At 42.8% G+C, this 21,886-nt stretch overlaps 1 long non-coding RNA gene across 5 annotated transcripts in view; it reads left to right on the forward strand.

The window, feature by feature from the left end:
* LOC139436277 (uncharacterized) overlaps window positions 1-18,254 on the forward strand; it is a 107,425-nt gene extending 89,171 nt beyond the window's left edge. For all 5 annotated transcript variants that reach the window (XR_011645422.1, XR_011645424.1, XR_011645425.1 and 2 more), the window contains 4 exons: window positions 7,476-7,603; window positions 8,410-8,494; window positions 8,617-8,762; window positions 10,038-18,254. This is a non-coding gene — a long non-coding RNA (uncharacterized lncRNA). The remainder of the gene's footprint in view (window positions 1-7,475; window positions 7,604-8,409; window positions 8,495-8,616; window positions 8,763-10,037) is intronic.
* The last annotated feature ends 3,632 nt before the right edge of the window (window positions 18,255-21,886 follow it).

Here is a 21,886-nt window from a genome sequence, read left to right on the forward strand (position 1 = left end):
AATTCCAGCATCAAAATCTCCCACATCCAAATCTCCAACTCTGTCTTTTGGCATGTCTTTTATCTTTGAGTCCCTGCCCACCAAGGGGTAGGGAGTCAACACTCTGATGATGGGGCCCAATCAAAGCCCTAATCATAATTTAATCCTTCCCAGGTACAGAGCAGTTTACAAACATAATCCAGTATGTATTTTTGGATATCATAGCTATATCAAACTGCAACAGAAGATAACAGGTTGAAAAAACACAGGAGTAATGTAAAATAGAAAAGATTGTTTCTATTTTACAAATGCAGAGAATAAATAGTGGAAATATAAACTGTTACAGGTGAGTTGCCCAATATTTTCCAAACATCCTGATGCCGGGTTCGATGATAGAGTCACTCTTCATCCCCCGTTTCCCATGGATGTTCTGTGGCTGTTTTACCTGGAGTTCCCAGCGTCCAAGGCAGTGGCTTTCACTGGGGTTCAGGGTCAGCATCCCTAGAGCTTGTCCCTGCCCTTCCTGTCCTGGCAAGTGACCTACTTTCTGTCCCTACAGTTTTGCTTTTTTTCAGTATGTCATACAAATGGAATTGTAGCATGCAGTGTTTTGAGTCTGGTTTCTTTCACTGAGCAAAATGCATTTGAGATTAGTCTATGTTCTCAATTGTGTCTGCAGTGTGTTCCTTTTTTATTGATAGGCAATGTTCCATTATATATACTATAGTTTATCTGTTTCCTGATTGAGGGGACATGGGTTGTTTCCAGTTTCTGATGAGTAAGAGTAAAACCGCTATAAACATTCAGGTGCACATTTTTTCCTTTTCATTTTTCTTGGGTAAATGGCTAGGCATGAGATTGCCGAGTTGTACATTCAGTGTATTTTTACTTTTATAAGAAATTCCCAAGCTGTTTTCCAAAGTGGCTCTACCATGTTACATTTCCCCCAACAATGTGTAAGAGTTTCAGTTGCTCTATGTACTTGTCAGTAGAGGCATTGCCAGGATTTTTAACTTTAGCTGGTTTTAATTTGTAATTTTCTTATTCTTATTATAGGTTTTGTTTACATTTCCAGTTAATGACAAATGATGTTGAACATCTTTTCATGTTTTGGATTGCCATCCATGTTTCCTTTAGTGAAATAACTGTTCAGATCTCTTGACCATTTTGTGTTGTGTTGTTTGCTTGTTAAGTTGTAAGAGTTCTTTATATATTCGGGATATTGGCCTTTAGTCAGATACATGTTGGGTAAATATTTTCACCTAGTCTGTGGCTGGTCTTTCCATTCTCTTAATAGTTTCTTTAGCAGAGCAGAAGTTTTAAATTTTTAATCCAGTTTATCAGCATTTTTCTTTTATAGTCCATTTATTGTTGTATCTAAGAAATCTTTGCCTAAGCAAAGGTCACAAAGATTTTCTACTTTGTTTTCCCCGGGAGTTTGATTGTTTTAGGTTTTCCATTTGTATCTTGATTCAGTCTTAGGTAATTATTGTGTAAGGTGTGAGTATCATTAAGGCTTTATATTTTTTGCATATGTATATTCAGTATCATTTGTGGTAAAGATTGTCTTTTTTCTGTTGAATTAACTTTGCAGCTTTGTGAAAAATCAGTCACATACATTGGCTTATTGCTGATCTCTCTGTTCTGTTCCATTGGAGACTATTCTTTTGTGTTTCTGTTTCCAGCTGCTAAAACAAATGCCATGCAGTGGGTTGGCTTAACAGCAGGATTTCATTGGCTCACAGTTTCTGTGGCTGGAAGCTTGGCTTCCTCCCAAGGTTTGCTCTTTAAGCTGGCTAGCAGCCTGGGGGCTCCTTGGCTTTTTCTTTCCTATGGCAGTGCTCATGGGGGCATCTTGTCCTTTTTCTTCTGGGTTTGGTCAACTTGCAGCTTCTTCTGTGGCTTCTTTCTCCTCCTGACTTTCCCTCTGCTTAGAAAGGACCCTAGTTAATCCTGCTTGGAGCCCAGCCTGATGGAGTTAGGACCCTGCTTACCTGAAGAACTGTGGAAGAGACCACTCACTAAGGGTCCACACACCAGCATGCCGACCAAGGCCAGAAACATGTCCCATTGGGATCCAGAATTCACTCCACCATACTTTGTCAAAAGCGTACTGCCTTGTTCATTCTGAAAAATGAGGCTTGCAATCAGGTAATGTGAGTGTTCCAGCTTTATTCTTCATTTTCAAAATTGCTTTGGCATTCTATTTACTTAATTTTAATGGATATTTCTCTAGAGTATGTTTCCTTGTATTTTAAGCAGAAATGGACAAAGATTTTTTTTTTTTAAGTAACTATCATCATAAGTGGTATTATTCTGAGTTGGCTTATGCCCTCTTGAAGCATTTTGGACTTTTTCCTTTTGAAATCTCAGACTACTATTCCTTTTTTTACCTCTCTTTTTAGCTATAGTGTCTTTGTATTTTTTTTAATGTTTTTATTTTGCCCGTACTAGGTATAGTTGTCAGTGCATACGCTTGAATGAACATTCACAGACACATCTCCAAAAAAAGACTTAAGACCCCGCTTAAAAAAGTTTTATTTTTACTGGAGAAGTTGTGAGCCTAGCAGCTGTAATGTCTTGCAGTAGTCCCTGTGTGCCTCTAGCAGTACCTCCTTTCTAATTTACTCTCTCTGTTGAAGTGTTATCTAGAATAACCAGCTGGTCCTAGGCTAATTCCCTGCAGCTGTAGGTGTGAGCTGCAGTACTGTGGGATGGCATGGGCTCCTGGGCCACCTGCTGGCTCAGCTTGCTTGTGCCCTTGGGACCTAGTTTGGCTCAAAACTGAACCAGCTGGCTCCAGGTCCCAAAGGGATTGCTGCTGAGTTTGTACACCCTGGCTTGGCAGTTCCCATAGCTTTTGATGGGCAGTCCTGGCCTTGTGATCCCACTGTGGGATCACAGGTGCTGTGTCTTTCCCAGGGCCCTGTTGTACCTGTCAGGAGTGGCTTTCAAAAGGATGTAATTCTCTGCTGCAGTTAGCATGGCCCTGCTCCAGAACACTGGGGCCTGTGCTGAGATCCCCACTTGGGGCTCACCTGCATGGCACCTCTGCCCCATCACTGATCTCTAATAGCATGCAGTTTTCTCTACTGTGTGGTACAGGGCAGCAGCAGGACCTTTTAGGGCACTGTCACCTGGGCCTGCTCCACTCAAGCAGCCTTTCTGCTGCCGGGTGTGGAACGGGCTGCCCCAGAGCCTGAAGAGGCCCTCCAGACTTGTTTCTGCGTGGAGTGAGATCCAAGATGCAGTACTATGTTGTTGACTTGGGATGGGATGTCCTGCCTACCAGACTACTGGACTTAGGCCCTAAAGGTAGCATGGACATGGCGGTCGCTCAGTCTGCCTCACTGAGGTTGACTTCCCACCTCCTGGGTGCTGGCCTGTGAGCTGCTGCTTGCTCACTGTCTGATTAGCATAATGTCATTGATGTAGTGAGCTAGGACACTGTTCTGCTGAATGTCCAGATGCTCTGGATTTATTTAGCCTATCTTATGTAAGAGCAGGAAAGTGCACTATCATAGTCCTGGGGCAGAATTGTAAATGTATGCCCTTGTCTGTTCCAAGTGAATGTGAACTGAATCTCATCCTCTTCCATTGTAGGGATGGTAGAAAGGGTGCATTGGGTAAATCAGTGGCTACATCCCATGGACCTGAGGCCAAGTCAGTCTGCCTTAGCAAAGAAATCATATCTGGCATGGAGGCCACCATTGGAACTACTACTTGAGTTTGCAGTAGCTCATTCCCCAGAATCCATCTGGTATTCATAGAGACCAGATCAGCAAATTAAATGGAGATGTGGTGGAGACGCTCCCCTGTAACCTTTAGGTTTTTGACGATTATGTTGTTTTCTACCATTTTTCCCAGAATGTTACATATATGCTTTTTAAAAAACATTTTCTATCTTGGTGGGAGTAAGGGTGGTGTGAAATTCAGAGTCTTCCTCTTGGACTTCTCCACCAGGATCACTCTACCCACAGGTCAGGAGTTCAGTGATGGCTGGTACCAATGCCCAGGTGTGACGATTCTGATTATACATTCGAATGCTCAGGAAATGACCACTGTGGGGTCTTGGCTTCTGTGAACCTACTGGATTAGACTGGGACAGAACTGACCTTGCTGCCTGGCCCCAACTGTTCTTACTCTGGTCAGTGGGCCACGGGGACCCTCTTGATCCCCAGGTATCAGCATCAGCACGGTCCTTCTCTTAACACTCTTGAAGCATTTGGTAGCTCCATTTTCCCTCTGAAGGGACTGGGAATCCTTACTGAATGCAGAGTCCTTCCCTTGGGACTGCTCTCTCCTTCAGTCACTGAACTCTAGGACTGGAAGCTGGACAAGGACTGGGATCTTAGACAGGCAGCTGCCCTCAGTTTCTGGTCATCCACCCTTGATTTGTCTTCATTTTAAGTATTGGTCCAGTGCCCTTGTAGGCTACTCATTTGTTTTTGGCCCTAGAGCCTCTTAGTCCTCTTGGCCATCTCCATTAATTCTAAGGGTCAGGCCACTCCAGCCCTCCCACTTACTGAGGTAATTGTGTGACCTGGTATGGCTGGCTATGTACTGTCACCTGGACTGTGGGGTCCCCCACTGAACCCCTCAGACCCATGCTGCTGTCTCCAGCTTGGTCTTGGTGGCCTTGATAACTGCCCTCTGGCGCTGTCATGGAGCATCTCCATTTGCATCCTTTTGGCTTAAGGGGTGAAAGGACTCAAGATGTTCAGCTGCAGGCGCCTCTCCCATGTGTCAGGGTCCCCTTCTCTCCCATGTAAGGCTGGTTTTAGCTTTCTCTCCCCTCAGGCTTCAGGAGATGAGTATCCCATCCTCTGGTGTTCAGCTCCAATCTCCAACTCTAGCTTCTTTCTTGGACCTCTCTGGCACAGTTTTCACAGCCTGGGTTCCAGAAGTCAGGCTATGAGGTGCATCTTAGGGCATCCCTGAGGAATGGAGGGGTGGTGGCACTGTCCGAAGTGAGTTGCTGAGCTGTGACACAGGCTCAGCAAAGTCTCTGCCATGCCCACAGGGTCTCTGGAGCTATGTGGACCTTCAGAGGCACAGAGGCGCTGTGCCTTTATGGTCATGGATCCGTGCTTGGACATGGGCTGCCTCTGAGCAGAGGCGTGAGCTGAGGTGCTGAAAGCTCTCGGGTGCCTGGTGCCAAGGACCACGTCTGGGCAGCACCCCTGCCTTTGCTGGAGCCTGAAGGCAGGTGGGTGTTGCCTCAAGGTCCACGCCACATTCTATTCTCTGCCCTGACCCCTCTCCCAGCTTCCCACTTAACACTTAGCAAAGTTAATTGACTAGCAGCTCTTAATCTGTAGCTTTCTAGTTTAAAACTTGAACAACTAGTTAGGAAAGGGGTGGGGTTCTAGTACAGAATTGGATTTCTTTGTGGTTACCTGAAACGTGTGTTGTCCAATATGGGAGCTACGAGTCACATGGAGTAGTTACATTTAAGAGGAAGAAAACTAGATAAAATATAAGAATTCCGTTTCCATGACCACCTGTCCAGACACGTTCTAGCCATTTTAAAACATCTGTCCTCTACTATAGGACACCTTTCCTGAAACACTGACATGAATACCATTTCCTTCTACATAGTTAATTAGAAGACTACTAGCCTTTTCAGGAAAATGCTAGCTTCTGGTGTTCTCAGTATGTATTTCAGAAATTCCAATGTCTACTAGATAAATACTTAGAAATACACATAAGCTTCTTTATGAATGAGTAAGAGTAAGTTTTTGAAAAATAACATCTGTAGTCATTTATCCTAGAGGACAATGCTTAATTGGCCAGGGCATTTTATAAGATCCCATAGGTAAGCCACTTAGTGTAGCACTGGTATAATTGAAAATTGTATTGAGTTATGTGTCACCACATTTGGCTTTCAAGGGGGAAAGCCAAGCATCTGTGACTTCGGTGAATTCGGTTTTTCAAGTTCCAATTTCAAAGGCAGGTCATCTCACTACAGATGATGCCATAAAATCCACTCTGCTGTTAGAATTGGACATTTCTGTAAGTTATAGGTGATTTCTCAGCACAGTTGAATTTTTCAGACAGTTCTCTTAAGAAAGAGGCAGGCAGGGTATGCTCTTACACAGGCTGAAGGACGAGGTCTCTGAGCACATCTGGCCTTGTGGTCCTTGACCGTCAGCTTGTCTTCCCCTCCCTCACACCTGTTTCCCTTCCACGATGTGCAGAGGCACAGGTGAGAGGTGACCCTTGATTTAATAGTTGAACAGTGCTGCAGCCTTCCTCATTAAACCCTGAAAGAACAAAGGGATCAGAACAAACCTTTACATATAAGAGGCCCAGAAAAGACCTTTATCATATAAGGTTGGGCAGCTTGTTAGAAATAGAGCTGACTCTAGACAGTCATGTCAAGGTTAATTTCTCAGGCTGTGGTTCTCAGATTCCTTTGAGATCAGGGAAGAAATTATGACCTTCTCCCCAGAAAAATGTTAGGATATTATAGAAACCCTTTTGCAAATACTTTTGGGGGCTCACGTACTACCCCTGTGAACTCCATCCATCCCTTCCTCCCACACACCCCCACCGAATCCATGGACCTCAACTCCAAAACCTGGTGTGTGTGATCCTGAAACTTCAGTGCTTAAGTGCATCTTCAGTCATTTAGTTCAGGCCATTTTTTGATGTAGGTCCTCAGAGGTCAAAGGGTTGTGCTTTTCAGAGGAGTAAGAGCACATCAAGTCTCTCTATGTGGATTTAGCTCAACTTCCTAATAGTAAAGGAAATGTGAGAGGTGTCACAGCTCGGTATTTTTGTTTGCATTCTAGTGAGTAGTTCCATGTTTGTTTCCACCTTTTGAATAAGCCATATTATCATATCTTTATACTATAAAAACCATGGCATTTTATATTCTGTGCTGATGTTTGTCAGTTTTGACACAAAGGGGCCTGGGGTGACCACTTGCTGAGTCTGCCTCCTTCCTGGGTCCCTGGGCCCTGAACACTGGAGCGGCTCCTTCTCCAGCCCCCATTTGCTGCAAGTGCAGCATTTTATGCTTGTGAAGGAAAAATAGTGTCCATTCCTCTTCCCCATTAAAGGGAAGAAGCAAAGTAAAGAAAATGAAATTGAGAGCCATGCTGATGCCCTTAATTCAGTCTTTTGCTCGTATTTTGTATGTTTGGGCTTATAGGAACAGGATTTTACATGGATTCAAACTGGTGCTTGCTGATGTACATTATTCTGTGGGAAATGAAGGTCTTAATTTCCATTCTCTCCAATACACAATTTTATAAAGCAAAACACTAGATACCTCTTGAATTTCTCTTTAAAAATAGCTCCTAATAAAAATATGTTCATTTGGTTAGTTGTGATTATTTGTTCGTTGTTATTGTGGGTAGAATTATTTTATTCCTTTGTCCATGTATTAACATGTTTATATAATAAAGCAATGTATACTCCACTTCCTGAGGAATTTTTTTTTTTAGACTCTGGTTCTTCTCTAGAAAACTGATTTTTTTTCCTTTCAGCCTGGAGATGCCTTGACATGATCTGTCCTAACAGTGATTCTGAGGTGCAGCACCTGCTCCAGAGACTCCTCGTGGACAGAAAAGAAGACTACGTCTTCTTGAAATCAAGGAAGACATGAGGAGGAAAGGTGCTGCAGCCCTGACAACGTAACTTACTGGGCCTGTGGGCTGGAGCTGACTGAGGGAGTGTGCCCCGAGCGCTTGTCCCGCAAGACCACTCGGCCATGTGCGCTTCAGCACAAGGTGCCTGCCCTTCCACCAGCAATGGTGGACCAGGCGCTCCCAGGCTCTCGGGCTTTAGCTTTTGCATTAATGATATAACATGAGATGATGGTGGACTTCCTACTTATTGGACACTTACTGGGCATTAAAAGTTAAACTAACTGTGGTCTTTGGAAAGCAACAGCATAGAACCATTTTTTAATTGTGTTCCTATTATGGATTATTCTCAGCATACTTATCAGCACTTATTTTGTATATAACATTAATTGAATTTTTCATAATTAAAAGTTTCATTTTTAAAACTTAAATTTCCATTAATTATTTGTCTAGGCTAGAATGAACTTGAATTCATTCAGTTCTAAGGTTACTTTTGAGTTGTGCATTACGGTTTTAAGGGGCTGCTGCCATCCATAAGCTTTGTTCCTTGTTTTAGATGTCTCCTTTCTTGTCAGTGGCACACTGGATTTGGTAGGTAAGGCTCACATGATAGTGCTGTTGAATTTGTAATTATTCTCTTTTTGTAAGGTTGCCTCTTGGGTTGTTTTCATTTGGGGGAAATGCTTTGGCTAAATAAGCATTGCTCCAAATCATAATTGTACTTGGATAGCATATTAATGTAAAATAGTACAGTTGGTTGTGTTTTTTGGAATGCACACTGTTTTCTTCTTTCTTTTCTTTGTCATGAACTTTTTTCCTGTCTTGACATGAAAAGGAGCAGCCTTACGCCAACATGTTCCTGAGAGTTCTCTCCAATTCATCCTTATCTGGTGCCTTGAAATACAGCAATTCCTCAAAAGGTATTTTTCTTTCTTCTTCAGGTAATGCTTAAAAATATGCTTAGGTCTGTATAAGATTTATTAAGGAGGTTTGGTATTTATTTGCCTGTTCACGGCTCAAAAAATGTATTCTTTGTGACCAGGGGGAAGCAAGATGGTGGCTGAGTGAGCTTGCCTTGCGATCTCTCCTGGGAAGAGGCAGCTGGGCGCCATTGGAGATTCTCCACGACCAGGCTTTTTCAGGATTTTTGCAGGGCAGGAAGTGTCTGGACATCGATTTGGTGGTAAGGTAATGGAGAGGATTGGTCTATAAGATATAATTGGGGTTCTATTGCACAGAGGTGAGACCTGCACATGGGTTGCTCCCTCCTTGGGGGGGGCATGGAGCCGCGGAACTGGCACTGTGGCCACGCTTTTTGGAAGCTCTTGGTGCTGGGGAATTTGCAAGTCCTGGGCGGGCTGTTGGGGAGTTGATGGGATGGGACGCCTTTGCAGACTGATTTGGGGAGACAGACGGTGTTTTGTTGTGAAGCGGGGAATTTTTGATTGCAGACACAAGTAATAGCGCTTCTGCCTGGAGCCCCGCCCCCACAAGCCCAGCTGCCAACCTGCAGTGGAATTAGATTGCTGGCAATAAAGGGACGTAATTGGGAGGTTGTTATAAGGTGTGGCGAGGGAGGGGGACACATCGGGAAGCCGATTGGGGAATATTTTGAGAAGCTTGGAAACTCCGGTTTTGGCCTCTGTTGTTGGCGTTTCCGGCTAAAGTCCCACCCACGGGCCTGGCTTCTGATCTGTGTCATTAAATTGGCTGCAGTGTAGAGGCGCCCTCAGGTGGCCGTTCTGGGGGATCACAGGCTGGGAGCTGTTCAGAAGCTGAATTGACAATATATCCTCATAAATAGACCCTAGTGAGTAAGTGAATTGCAGGGTTCAGACATAACATAGAATTTGCGGATCTGACTTCCCCCATAGGGCTGGCACCCAGCCGCGGGGATCCCTGAGGGCTGTGTTACACTGTGGTGCTCCTAGACTCCCTGTTGACCAGATTTGAGGTTGCCAGGTCTGAGTCCCCTAAACTCTGGTGGCCCACACCCCAGAGACTCACACCTCTTGAGTCTTCAATATCTCAGACTTTCCATCCCTGAATCCATCATGCCCTGAGTTCCATCTGAGGTCCTTGATTGCCATAGCCTTCAACGTTTGCGTTTTTTCTTTTTCATTTCCTTTTGTTTTGTTTTTATTTTCATTTTATCTTATTTTTTACTTTTTTTAATGTCCTGATTGCTAATATTGCATTATCCCCTAGTCTTTTTTCCCAGCGTATCCCCCAAAAACTTTTTTTTCCCCAGTTATTTAGGGTTTTTTTGTTGTTGTAGTTGGTGCTGCCATTGTGGTTCATGTATATCTTTTTTTTTCTTTCCCCTACCTGTTCCCCACCCTTTGCTCACCCCCTTTTTCTTTCTTCCTTTCTTCTCTTCTTTCTTTCTTTTTTTTTCTTTTTTTTCTCTCTCTCTTGTCCCTCATTTTCTTCTTGTTTTATTTTAACTTAATTATACAATAGATGCTGAAGGGAACACCTCACATTTGCTGGGTTTTCTCATCCTCCACTGCCTCATTTCTGTGTGAACTGATTTAGGCTACCTACACTATCCCCTTTCCCCTACATCTTGATATCCACCATCATCTACTGTCTCTCCTATATTGCATCTCCCTTTCTTTGATCCACAAAGTGTCTAACTCTTAATTTCTAATACCTTTGTTTTGTTTTCTGTCTGTTATCCACTCTTGAAACTACTACCTTTCTTTTCTCCTTCCCTCTCTCACGAAAATAGTAGCTTTTTAATACATACCATATTCCTCCCATATTCAGTCAACTACCTCATTATAGGTACTATACCTACTGTTATAACTCTACACAACTTACATGAATCTAATATCCATCCTCCCAGATCTCATCTTGTTGCTCTGTTAACATTTATCACCAATACTACTATACACTTTTTCCTTGCTTACACAATTGCCTTTCCCCGGCACTAATACTTTCCTTTAAAGTGAACTCAACCAGCAATAAGAAACTAGAATAAGAAGAACAAAGTGACAAGGAGAAGACATACCACTTATGCAAAAACAACAGCTAATTAATCCCCAAGACTAGACAAAGAAGCTAAGGAACTGATTAAACCTGTCAAGATAAAATGATGACCTGACAGCAACAAAAATCTACAAACCAAACCAGTAATCAGGAAAACATGGCTGAATCCAATCGACAAACTAAAAATCAGGAAGGAGAGCAGAACTTTGCAAAAGAAATGAAAGTTCTCAGAACATTTATCACCGACAAATTTAATGAAGTAAAGGAAGAGGGTAACAACATAAAGACAGCACTTGGAGGGGAAATTGCAGACATACACAAAAAGATAACAGATATGATGGGAATGAACACCACAGTTCAAGAAATCAAAAATACACTTGCAGCAAATATCAGCAGACTAGAAGAGGCAGAGCAGAGAATTAGTGATGTGGAAGACAGTACATCGGAAATCAAAGAGATAGTAGAATTGGTTGATAAAAAGTTAGAAAAAATCCAGCTAGGACTTAGGGACCTGAACGATAATGCAAAATGCTCAAACATATGTATTATAGGCATTCCAGAAGGAGACGAGAAGGGAAAGGGGTCAGAAGGAGCGTTGCAGGAAATAATGGCTGAAAACTTCCCAAATCTACTGAAAGAGACAGATGTACATATCCAAGAAGCACAGCCACTGGTCATAAACCCCAACAGGCCCACCCCAAGACATATACTTGTCAAATTATCCAATGCTCAAGACAAAGAGAAAATTCTAAAAGCAGCAAGAGAAAAGAAAACCATCACATACAAGGGAAGCACCATAAGATTAAGTGCTGATTTCTCATCTGAAACCATGGAGGCAAGAAGGCAGTGGTATGATATAGTCAAGGTACTAAAGGAAAAAAATTTCCAACCAAGAATACTCTATCCAGCTAAATTAGCATTGAAAAATGATGGAGAGTTCAAAATATTTGCAGATAAACAGAAACTGAAAGAGTATGCCAACAAGGAACCTCCCCTTCAAGAAATTCTAAAGGGAGTTCTGCAGGAAGAAAGGAAAAAACAGGACAGGCAGAGCTGGAGGAGAGTGTAAGAGCAACAAAAAAGACAAAAATAGGGAAAAAAATACAAACAAACTATGACAAACACAAATCCAATCAAAATATGGCTAACACATATAATTCCTTGAAAGTAATAACACTGAATGTCAACGGATTAAACTCACCTATCAAAAGATTCAGACTGGGACATTGGATAAGGAAATATGACCCATCTATATGCTGTCTACAAGAGACACATCTTAGACCCAGAGACTCATGGAGGTTGAAAGTGAATGGCTAGAAAACAACCATACAAGCAAACAATAACCAAAAAAAGGCAGGAGTAGCTATATTAATATCAGACAAAATAGACTTTAAATGCAAAACAATTGTGATAGACAAAGAAGGATACTACATTTTAGTGAAAGGGACAATCTGTCAAGAAGATCGAACAATCATAAATATTTATGCTCCTAACAAGGGTGCCTCTAAATACATGAGGCAAACACTGGAAAAACTAAGTGAAACAATAGATGCATCTACAATTATAGTGGGGGATTTTAATATACCACTATCAACTCTGGACAGAACATCTCAAAAGAGAATCACTAAAGAAACAAAACATATATTAGAGGAGCTGGATCTAATAGACATATATAGATCATTACAACCAAACACAGCAGGATATGCATTTTTCTCAAGCGCACATGGATCATTCTCCGAGATAGACCATATGCTAGGCCACAAAGAAAGGCTTAATGAATTCAGAAAGATCAAAATCATACAAAACAATATCTCTGACCACAGTGGAGTGAAGCTGGAAATTTGCAAGGGACAGAGGCCCAGATTTCACACCACAATTTGGAAATTAAACAGCACACTCTTAGAAAAACAGTGGGTCAAAGAGGAAATCTCAAAAGAAATCAATGACTACCTTGAAACAAATGATAATGATAACACAACATACCAAAATTTATGGGATGCAGCAAAAGCAGTACTGAGAGGGAAATTTATAGCCATAAATTCATATACCAGAAAAGAAGAAAGAGCAAAAATTGAAGAACTAACAGCACATTTGAAGGAATTAGAAAAACAACAACAAAGTAACCCAACAGGAAGAAGAAGGAAGGAAATAACAAAGATAAGAGCAGAACTAAATGAAATAGAACATAAGAAAGCACTTGAAAAGATAAACAATACCAAGAGCTGGTTTTTTGAGAAGATCAACAAAATTGACAAACCTTTAGCGAGACTAACAAAGAAAAAAAGAGAGAAGATGCAAATACACAAAATAAGAAATGAGAAAGGCGATATCACCACTGACCCCACAGAAATAAAGACTATCATAAGAGGATACTTTGAAAAACTATATTCCAACAAAAATGACAATTTAGAGGAAATGGACAAATTCCTAGAAACACATAAGCAGCCCATATTGATGAAAGAAGAAATTGATGATCTTAACAAACCAATCACAAGCAAAGAGATAGAATCAGTCATTAAAAATCTCCCAACTAAGAAGAGCCCAGGGCCAGACGGCTTCACAGGTGAATTCTACAAAACATTCCAGAAAGAACTAACACCAAACCTGCTGAAACTCTTCCAAAAAATTGAAACAGAAGGAACATTATCTAACTCATTATATGATGCCCACATTACCGTAGTACAAAAGCCAAAAGAAGATACCACAAGAAAGGAAAATTGCAAACCAATGTCTCTAATGAACCTAGACGCAAAATTCCTCAACAAAATGCTTGCTAACCGTATTCAACAACATATTAAACGAATTGTACACCATGACCAAGTGGGGTTCATTCCAGGTATGCAAGGATGGTTCAACATAAGAAAATCAATCAATGTAATACACCATATAAACAGATTGAAGGAAAAAAATCACATGATTATATCTATAGATGCAGAAAAAGCATTTGACAAAATACAGCACACTTTCTTGATAAAAACACTCCAAAAGATCAGAATACAAGGAAATTTTTTGAACATGATAAAGAGTATATATGAAAAACCTACAGCCAATATTGTTTACAATGGAGAAATCCTAAAATCCTTCCCTCTAAACTCAGGAACAAGACAAGGATGCCCATTGTCTCCACTCCTATTTAACATTGTCTTAGAAGTACTTGCTCAAGCACTGAGACAAGAACCAGATATAAAAGGCATTCAAATTGGAAAGGAAGAAGTCAAAATTTCATTATTTGCAGATGACATGATCCTATACATAGAAAACCCTGAGAGATCTACAACAAAGCTTCTAGAACTCATAAATGAGTTTAGTAAAGTCACAGGTTTTAAGATCAATGCGCAAAAATCAGTAGCATTTCTGTACACCAATAATGAGCAAGATCAGGAGGAAATCAAGAAACAAATACCATTCACAATAGTAAATAAAAAAATCAAATACTTAGGAATAAATTTAACTAAAGAGGTAAAAAACTTATACACCGAGTACTATACAAGACTGTTCAAGGAAATCAAAGAAGACCTAAATAAATGGAAGAATATTCCTTGTTCATGGGTAGGAAGACTGAATATTATTAAGATGTCTATCCTACCAAAACTGATCTACACATTCAATGCAATCACAATAAAAATCAACACAGCCTTCTTTAAGGAACTAGAAAAACTAACTATGAAATGTATTTGGAAAGGAAAGAGGCCCCAAATAGCCAAAGACATATTGAAAGAGAAAAACGAAATTGGAGGAATCACACTACCAGACTTCAAAACATACAACAAAGCTACAGTAGTGAAAACAGCATGGTATTGGCATAAGGAGAGACACACAGACCAATGGAATCGAATTGAAAGTTCTGATATAGAACCTCACATATATAGCCATATAATATTGGATAAAGCCACCAAACACTCTCAACTGGGAGAGAATGGCCTATTCAACAAATGGTGCCTGGAGAACTGGATATCCATATGTAGAAGAATGAAAGAGGATTACCATCTCATACCTTATACAAAGATCAACTCAAGATGGATCAAAGACCTAAATATAAGAGCCAAGACCATAAAGACCTTGGAAAGCAGTGTAGGGAAATATCTACAGGACCTTGTAATAGGAAATGGATTCATGAATATCACACCGAAATCACGAGCAGCAAAAGAACTAATAGATAAATGGGACTTCCTCAAAATTAAAGCCTTCTGCACCTCAAAGGAGTTTGTCAAGAAAGTAAAAAGGGAACCCACACAATGGGAGAAAATATTTGGCAACCATATATCTGATAAGAGACTTATAACTTGCATATATAAAGAACTCATATATCTTGAAAATAAAAAGATAAACCATTTAAAAAATGGGAAAAAGATTTAAACAGACACTTCTCCAAAGAAGAAATACAAATGGCTAAAAAGCACATGAAAAAATGCTCCAAATCTCTAGCTGTCAGGGAAATGCAAATCAAAACTACAATGAGATACCATCTTACTCCCATAAGATTGGCAGCTATGAAAAAAATAGAAGAATACAAATGCTGGAGAGGATGTGAAGAAAGGGGAACACTCATCCATTGCTGGTGGGAATGCGGAAGGATCCAACCATTCTTGAGGACAGTTTGGCGGTTTCTCAAAAAACTAACCATAGATTTGCCATATGACCCAGCAATACCACTGCTGGGTATATACCCAGCAGAACTGAAAACAAGGACACAAACTGATATATGTACACCAATGTTCATAGCAGCATTGTTCACTATCACCAAAAGTTGGAATCGACCCAAATGCCCATCAACAGATGAGTGGATCAATAAAATGTGGTATATACACACAATGGAATACTACTCGGCTGTAAGAACAAATACACTACAAACACACGTGATAACAGGGATGAATCTTGAGAACCTTATATTGAGTGAAGCAACCCAGGCATTGAAGGACAAATACTACATGACTTCAATGATATGAAATAAGCAAGGTGCCTCAGAGAGCTAGAGACTGGAAGATAGGCTTACAGGAAATCGGGGGGTGGAGGAAGGATGTGAGCTGATGTCTGCAGGGGTGGAATTTATGATGAGCTGGTGGTAAGTATGAACACAAAGAAGAGATAAAATGGGGGCAAGGGGTTGCCTTTGAGTGGGGCTTTTTAGGTTTGAGGGGGGCTGGGGATGGGCGGATGGGTAATATTGCCCAAAAAGTGGGGGGAGGGAGGGGCAACATACGAACATAGGAGAGTGTCAGGTGTTGGTTGAGAGTAAAATGCTGATAAAATCCTATCAAAATATAATTATAATGTTTAGGATGCTTGGAGGGGATGGTCTGATGCAGGACGGGCTCCTGGGTGAATGTCTGAATGCTCATTTTGCCAGAGTGGGTTACACCATTGGGTAGAGACCCAAATAGTGAGAGGGGGGGTGGACCCACATCCTGGGAAGGACTAATGCCATCAAATAGAGGGAACTGTATCTCTTGAGAGAAAGGGTGGCTCCCAGCGCATTGGGGCAGTTGAGCAAGTTAGGCCCTGAACACTGTTGCAAGTACCTCTGGATGTGGCTCCTCAGGAAATGGAGGTTGGCTGTCACTGTGGGCCCCAAGGGGAGGGGAAAATGGATGTTAAATGTGTGGAACCAAGGTAAATGTGGGGTAAGAGAGGAGTTTTGTGAGAGTACACAAGGATGGATATAAAACATGTAATATTACACCATAAACATATAGGGGATGACAGACTAATAATGTAAACCATAATGTAAAACAGGATAACTAAAAATTTAGAAAACTGTATATCCTAAAGTATGGACCACAATGTAAGCACAGATGTCACCTTGTTTGAAAGCTATTGTCTCAGAGTCTGTACATCAGTTTAAATATGAATAAGTTATAAGAATATCACTGTGGAAGGGAAAAGGTTTTATGGTAGATGTGTGGGAGTACTGTATATTGTATATATGAATTACTGTTGTCTAGGGCTCTTGTGAAGAGAAGTTCAATAATTAGGAAAAAAGAAAAGAAAAGAAAAAGATAGGATGTGGAATTTTTCCAAATCAACACGTATTCTATATCTAACCTTTAAACCCATCGCTATATTCCATTTTACTAGTAAGGGACCCTGACATTATATTGGGCTTCACTTTTCAGGAAGTTTTGGATCACAGAGTGGTTCAACAATGGCAGTGGAGGAATACTGGTATAGGATACTATTGACAGGTGATATATGGCTGACAGGGATCTATACAGGGCATATGTCCAGGGTGCATGGTAATGTTTGGATATACTCATAGTGGCAACAATTTAAAACTACAGCTGGGGGGGGGGTACTGGGTTCCTGGCTGGGGGTGCTCTGTCATGGTCCCTAGGGGAGCAGCAGCAGTCCCCCAGGTGCAATGGTAAGGACCAGGAAGGAATGAGGGTCCAGCAGTGAGACCATGATACTAATGACTATGCTTGTGAGCCTATATGCCTGAAATAAGAACAAGGCCTAGAGCAGCAGTGTGCCTAGGAATTTCCTCCTGACAGCCTTCATGTTACTCAAATGTGGCCAGTCTCAAAGCCAAACTCAGCATGTAAATGCAATGCCTTCCCCCCAGTGTGGGACATGACACCCGGGGATGAGCCTCCCTGGCACTGAGGGATAACTACCAAGTACCAACTGATGATGTAACTAGAAAATGACCTTGAATTAAAGGTTCAATGCGGATCAGCAGAATATCCCTGTCTACATATAATAACATGACTTTAAAATGCTGTTTGACCTAATGTAAGGGGGAAATGGAAAGGAGAAATGAGTTTATATGGCTACGAGTCTCTAAAAAAGAGTCTGGAGGTTGTCAGAAGGATTGCCCTTATGCACAACTGAGCAGAGTCTCAGAGACAGATAAAGTAGATACAACCCTAGGTATTGGTTCCTTTGAGGGCTAAAGAGACCCACAGGTTCTATGGTCATGGCAGATGGGGTTCATGGCCATGTCAGATGGCCCTTCTTTGGAGCTGTTGTTTCTGCATGATGGAACTGGACTCAGATGGGATCTCTTTTCACAAGACTTTCATGCTACTTTACTGGAATTGTAGTTGGTGTTGGGGTTTAAGATATATTTAGGGGATTTGAATCTCTGGACTGACAATATGATAGCCAGGCCCTGAGCCTCAACAGACTTCAGCTCCTTCACTGATTTATTGGTCTCACCCCACTCAGCTAAGATGGAGTTGAAGAAGGACAACCACCACACCATGGAGCCTACAGTGCCTACAACTGAAAGTAGGAGGATTGCATCCAGCATCCATGTGGAATCTGAGCCTCCTCTTGACATAAAGGTGCAACGGACACAACCAATCCAAGGTCCACAGAGAAAAGGTGGCATTGGTGTGGGAAAAGAGGCCATGGTGGCTGATGGGTATGGAGAATGGGAGGAAGAGATGAGATGTGGAGGTGTTTTTGGTACTTGGAGTTGCCCTGGATGGTGCTTCAGGGGCAATCACCGGACATTGTAAACCCTCCCAGGACCCACTGGATGGAACGTGGGAAAGTATGGGCTGTGATGTGGACCATTGACCATGAGGTGCAGAGATGCCCAGAGATGTACTTACCAAATGCAATGGATGTGTCATGATGATGGGAGTGAGTGTTGCTGGGGGGAGGGGGGGGTGGTTGAATGGGACCTCATTTTTTGAATGTAATATTTTTACAAAATGAATAAAATTTTTAAAAAAAGTATTCTTTGCAACATGTTTGCAAACTTAGTTCCCAAGAGTGTGTGCTATCTTTATAATTGTCATAGTCAGATATTTTTATATTGTATTTATAATGAAATTTTAAAATTTTCTTTTGAAATAGGATTTTTTAGGTAGGACTTGATTTTACCAGTCATTAACTTGATATAACACATTAAACATGATGAAAATGGCCCTACTTAACTTCTTAGGTTAATCAGCTACACAGTGCCAGTTCTAATTCTAGGCAGAAAGCTAATAGGAGCTTAGGACTTAGGTGTGTGTGTTTTTTGTTTTTTGTTTTTTTTTTGGTTGTTGCTGTTGTTTTCCCCTCTCTCATTGTCACCTCTTATAAATATTAACATCCCATTTTGGAATAGTATATAGTTATTGCTGAACCAGAATTTTCAACAAGAAATGGAAGGTTTTGGTAGACTTTGTTGCTACTTAGATGAATTTGGAGATAGATCCCCTAGATGTCAGTGTTAATACAAGGAACTGCTTTATAAAAAAAGATCTTAACTACTCAAAATTTCCCGTGAGGAGAGCTTCTTGATTAAATTCAATAAATTCACAATTTTAGTTCAATTCTATCATTTTTAAAAGATTTTATGAAGCATAGATAGATATTATCCCCTGACTGCGAGGATAATATGCTCATTCTAAATAATTGCAAAAAACAAATGTTTAACTCAGAAAATGAAAATTCTTTATAATCAAACCTTCAGAATTAACAGTTGAATTTTGTTTTGCTAAGAAAATAATGGGCTACCATACTCCAGATATTGTCCTGTAATTTGTCTCTTTTAACTTAGAAAAGAAATCAAGAGCTCTAGAGAACAGAACATGAAAAGGTATTAGAAACCTTTTTAAAGGCTGTTTTGGATGTCCCTTAATTAATTGTTGATTTAATCACAGCAGTTGGTTTATTTTCAGTTTCTGATTCTTAAAGAAAAGTGCCTAGTTGGACAGTCTTGTGTTTGAAGAATTTTTGTAGCAAATCCCTTCAAGTAAAATTGCCACTTAAAAATTGTATTAATTTAGTAAATGTTTGTCAGCTTGTTTTCCAAAATAGGACAGTCACATTTTTGAGTTTCATAAAATTTCAGTAGTTCCAAAAGTAAAAGATATCTTAAAAGATTTATAAATGCCACACTTTTAGCCTATATTGTAGGACATTTTAGTACTTTAGACTTTGTGATCCCAAGTGATATTGGTAAACCCTTTATTATCTTAGCAAAGGTCTTTGCAGACGTCTGGGGCATGCATTCATCCAGCAGCCTTTTCCCGAGTGCTTATTCTCCAGCTCTGATGTCAGCTCTTTAAGGAATCCATGCAATCTGTTAGTCTCTGGTGTTTTAGGCAGGGATTCTTCAGACCTCCTCTCGTGCCTTCATGGATACTAATGCCATCCATTTAGACATTGTCACTGCCCTTGTGTCTTATGTCCAGCCTGAAGCTCAGCTTTGCTTCCTGGAAGTCGTGCCTTATTTGGAGGCCCCTGAAAGCCTGGGACCTCTGCTGAAAACTAACAATATTTGTTTCCTGCTCCATGGAGAAGTGGTTTCCAAAACTGCTGACCTCCTGGTTTTCTACCGTGCCTATGTCCTAGCTCTTCTCAGGGAGCCCCATCCGGGCCAAGAGGCACCCCCGACCTCCCGGCCTCTGCTCTATAGTCATTCATGCTCCCTTGCTGGTGGAGGGATGTCCTTTCCTGAACCCTGTCCATGCTCACCCAGCTTCCTGACCACAGGCATGTACCCCAGCCTAGGGTCTGTCCCCACACCAGTCTGTGGTGTCTGCACATAGAAAGCATGATGGGAAGCTTGTCCCACACCCACCTGGTGGGTGGCCAGGCCCTCAAGGCTCTCCAGGCCTAGCCCAGCACCACCTGCAATAGCTACAGGCTACGTGTAGAAGAGAAGTGGGACCTGCCGCTCTATGTGGAGAAACTGCGTGTGGGCAGGATGTTGGTGAGTGAAACGCCTGGCTCCCACCCACTTCCTTGGGTGGCCTCTAATGCTGCTCACGTGCCCGGCGTGTGGATTGTGAGGCTACAAAGGCTGTGTCAAACACAGGACCTGGGGGTCTGTGTGGCCAGAGTGTATTCAGCATGGGTGGGGTCTGCAGCCTGCTGGAGGGGGGGTGCAGATGGGGGGGGGGTCTGCAGCCTGCTGGAGGGGGCATGGAGCTGTCTAGGAAGGACCTGGGAAGGAGCCAGGCAGGTGAGTGGGGATGGACTGATGCCCAGGTAAGCAGCTTATGGCAGGGCAAGCCCCAGACCCCATGCAGTAGTGCTGGCCAGGGCCACTGTGTGAAGACACCCCTGCTTGGGTGACTAGTTTTTAGGCGTCATTGGTGCACCTGTGACAGTGATGCCTCCTCCCTCCTGCTGGATATGCAGATGGATCATAGCTGTCAAAATAAGGATTGTTGTTAAAAGGCTGTTGGTTTGCATACTCGTGTCTCAGAATTACTAAGAAACAAAACAGACACACAAAAAACAACAAAAAACAGGTCACCAGAGGCCTGTGCCTACAACTCGCCCCCCCAAGTCCTATGATAACAGAAGCTGGTGCTGCCTGAGGGGACCCCCAGGGACCTGCTGGGCAGATGGGCCCACAGTCAGGGGTACCCCAGCATGGAGTAGGTGTGTGGGAACCGGGCAGGGGGAGCAGGGCTGCAGGGACAGAGGAGGAGGTGGTGGAGAGGGTGTCCAAGGCCTGGCCTGAGCGGGGCCTGGCAGGATCGCTGTCCTGGAGGGGAGCTCGTGCTTCCCCCATGTCCTGGCACTGATTCCCATAAACGAGAGGTCCCTGGGTGCGTGGCCAGCTCCTAAGCCAATGTCCTCTCTACACCCCCGCCTCACTCAGGACAAGACAGCGGGTGGTCAGTGAATTCAATGGGAACATCGGTGGCCACGTGACATCTCAGCCAGCAGAGCCAGGCCTTCCTCCTGGTGTGGCCAGGACACGGCGTGGGGGCTGTTGCAGAACCGGGGGGACAGGTTTGTGGAGGGGACGTGTGTGTGGCTGGGAGCTGGACTGGTCAACGGCAGCAGCGGGTCTTTGGAAGGCAACAGGTCACCGGCTGGCCCCTCTCCTGGGCCGCCTCGGCTCCTGCTCTTGGGGGGAACAGGTGCCTCCTGGGCGACTGGCTGCCTCTTCTCAGAACAGACACCCAGGGGTTACTGGAGTTCCTGAGCCGCCAGGACAAAATCCGCGTGACGCCCTCTGAGTGCTGACACACACGCGTCTCAACAGAACACAGTCACTCGCGCTGTGGTGGCACCTGCCGGGGGCAGGTGGCAGAGCCATGTGGTGTCCCCAGAAGGGGCAGGGTTGGTCCCCTCTGGCGGCTCCTCACCTGCCCAGGCCCCTGAGCCTGTCTGCACAGTAAGCGTCTCGCCTGGGGCTGGGTCAGGGCTTCCCTGAGTTGGCGGCCGCGCCCTGGACTGGAACAGCCCCTTGCAGTGCTTAGAGATGCCTGCATGGACAGGTCACCCAGAGAAGGCCTGTTCTCAGCCATCCCACTTGGGGCGCCTCGGGGTCCCGGCAGTCCTGGACGGTGCTGACTGCCCTTGATGGGGACTCAGCAAGGGAGGTACTCACTGTTGTGCACTGGCCGCCGTGGAGC

This window comes from Dasypus novemcinctus, chromosome 2, assembly GCF_030445035.2.
Source record: "Dasypus novemcinctus isolate mDasNov1 chromosome 2, mDasNov1.1.hap2, whole genome shotgun sequence".
Lineage (NCBI taxonomy): Eukaryota > Metazoa > Chordata > Mammalia > Cingulata > Dasypodidae > Dasypus > Dasypus novemcinctus.